The 3,070-nt window shown below is 48.6% G+C and overlaps 1 protein-coding gene across 1 annotated transcript in view; it reads right to left on the bottom strand.

The window, feature by feature from the left end:
- The window catches only part of LG2H2orf92 (linkage group 2 C2orf92 homolog), a 24,501-nt gene that overhangs the window by 4,546 nt on the left and 16,885 nt on the right, over window positions 1-3,070 (bottom strand). The window lies entirely within an intron of this gene.

Here is a 3,070-nt window from a genome sequence, read left to right as displayed (position 1 = left end):
GTGAGACACAGGATCAGTGTGAACATCTAAGCATGAGACATAAGGATCACTGTGAACATCTAAGCATGAGACATAGGATCAGTGTGAACATCTAAGAGTGAGACACAGGATCGGTGTGAACATCTAAGAGTGAGACACAGGATCGGTGTGAACATCTAAGAGTGAGACACAGGATCGGTGTGAGCATCTAAGCGTGAGACACAGGATCGGTGTGAGCATCTAAGCGTGAGACACAGGATCGGTGTGAGCATCTAAGCATGAGACACAGGATCAGTGTGAACATCTAAGCGGGAGACACAAGGATCAGTGTGAACATCTAAGCATGAGACACAAGGATTGGTGTGAGCATCTAAGAGGGAGACACAAGGACTGGTGTGAGCATCTAAGCGGGAGACACAAGGATTGGTGTGAGCATCTAAGCGGGAGACACAAGGAGAGTATCAAGAGGCAGCCTCAACCATCCCTCCAGGTGACCCACAACCAAGCCCCGAAACTTAGAGCAGAAGTTGATACACTCGCATGTCAGGCAGCTTCAGAAGTCCAGTTGGGGAAGTGGCTGGCCCTGTCACCAGTGACAAGTTGAGATGCTGAGGGTGTGGGCTGGAAAGCAGCAACACAATCCATGGAGAAGGTTCAATAAACCAGAGTGTGTGGGAAGCAAGAAGACCAGAAGTGAGGTCCACAGGGAGGCAGGAACGTCCTACTTCAAAGGCTTTGAGAATAATGGATGGTGGTGCACTTGATTCAAATTCAGGAAGCACTGGGTTAAATCTCCAGCATGAGGAACAGGACAACAATGTCAGATATTGAGTGAAGGTTTCTGACTGGGCAGAAACATTTCTCTGCTGCCCTCTCCTCCCTGCCCCACCAGCTTCTAGAAACTACTATATATGCAGTCTGCCTTGTGGGGGTTAGGATTGTAGGTCATGACTGTGATCTTGATTTGACTAAGAGACACATAAGAGATTAGAATAGGCATCCCCCCCACCATGTGTGTGTGTGGGGGGGGTGTCTGGGAGGGTGTGTGTCTGGGAAGGTGTTTCCAGAAATGGTTGACTTGAGAGACAGTGACAGGCGTGGGGAGATCCATCCTGAATTTGGGTGGTACCATCCAATAGGTGAGGGCCTAAATGGAATAAAGATGGGAAAAGAGGAAGCCAGTCAACGTGGGGGAAATGTTCTCTGCTTTCTGGCCAGCATGTAGCCATGGCTTTTCTCCACAAGGCTTTTCTGCCACGGTGTTCTGTATCATCAGAGCCTCAGAACAAGGGGGAAGCTGACTGTAGACCCACACCTCCAAAATCCAGAGCTGAAACAAACCCTTTCCCCTCGAATTTGTTCCTCACAGCTATTTGCCACAGTGATGAAAAAACTGATCAAGCTTGTAGCTTGAGAGACTCGTGACTGCCCCACCCTGCAGTTGATATCGCCAGAGATGACCCCAACTTCTGACAGCCCTCTGGGGACTTTGAGAAACCGTGAGGGTGGCTTTGGAATGCCACCGAGCATGGGTTTGAAGTACAAAAACTCACGGTTAGATCTCAAAGGAAGGAGCTCCCAGATGACATTAAGGGACTCAGGAGCATCTGAATTTCATTTGTAATCTAGGCAAGGGAAGAGGGGGAGTCGGGGAGTGGGGAGAAGGAGACAGTGACAGGAATGAGCCGGTTCAGTGAGGAGAGACACTGAAGAGAGTGGGATGATGCAGGCAGGAGGATGCTGCCCAAAGGCTTTTGAAGGTTATGGGGGGAAGCTGGAGCCAGACCCTTCATCCCAGCTGCACCATGAGTATCAGTAAGTCTCTCTGGGGGCTCTGCTGGGAGAACTCAGCACTCGAAAGTTTAAAGTTACATTTTATTTTATGTGTGCACACACATGCCATCCATGCATGTGGCCAATTTACGGGAGTCAGTTCTCTCTTTCTACCATGCGGGTCTGGAGGATTGAACCCCAACTGTCAGCCTTGGTGTTTAATTGCTGAAAGTGATACAACAAGGTATGGAGTGGCTGTACGGAGAAACTGTTGGGAGCTGCAGACCCCTGACCCCTTGACTTTCCCAAGAGTGTCCTGAGCTTGGTACCAGCATGGGGTCAGTCTCTACCCACTACCAACAAGCCTGAGCTCAGTTAGCCCAACCAGAAAGAAGAAGCCAGAACCATAGGAGACTAGCCTAACCTTTGACATTGAATCTCTCTTGTATGCTAGATGGCCTCAGTGCCCAGCGCTGGCAGAGTCTCAGAAGAGGACACCATGTTCTAAATGACCACGGCTCTTTAGAGAACCCATGAAAATCCTTTTGAAAAGGTGATCAAAGTTTTCAAAGTCATTTTACTCATAATGTGAAGATTATATGCATTGCATGTTTTTGTGTTTTGTTTTGATTTTTTTTAGACAGTGTCACCATGTAGCCCAGGCTGGCCTCAAACTTATGAACCTCTTGCCTCAGCCCACTGAGTGTCGGGATTACAGGTATGTGACCCTACACTAGCTTACCACAAACTTTTGCAGGTGAACTAAAGATACACTGATTCTATTCAACTAAAATTCCACGAAATCAAAAGACGTGTTCTAGAAACTTCCATACTCGAGACTCTTACTTAGGTCATGCTTTAAGAACAATTAATTACCTCGAGTAACTAATTCTTGGGGTATCTCTCTGTCCACAGTCGACAATTGATGGCTAACATCTCTGTTGAATAGAGACGATTCCTTATCCACCTCCTCAGCAATAAGATCTACAAAAGACAAAAGAGTCTAGATCCTGAATGCCCCCTAAAGTCTACATATTAAAGGCTCGGTCTGCAGGGGGCACTCATAGAAGGCACGGGAACCTTTAGGGGGTGGGGCCTGTGGGAGGTTTAGCTCATTGTTACTGTGCCTTCAGAGAGGATTCTGGGATCCTAGCTACCCTCTCTTTTCTCCTTTCTCCTCTCCCTTCTTCCCTCTACTTCCTCTCCTGTCCTCTCCCCTCCCCTCCTCTCCTCTCCTGTCCTCTCCCCTCCCCTCCTCTCCCTCTCCTCTCCTCTCTTGCCCCCTCCCCTCCCCTCATCTCCCCTTTCTCCTCTCCTC

The sequence above is a fragment of the Microtus ochrogaster genome, linkage group LG2, assembly GCF_000317375.1.
Source record: "Microtus ochrogaster isolate Prairie Vole_2 linkage group LG2, MicOch1.0, whole genome shotgun sequence".
In the NCBI taxonomy this organism is placed as follows: Eukaryota; Metazoa; Chordata; class Mammalia; order Rodentia; family Cricetidae; genus Microtus; species Microtus ochrogaster.
Note: the sequence above shows the minus strand (reverse complement) of the source record. Positions and strands in the feature narration are given on the sequence as shown.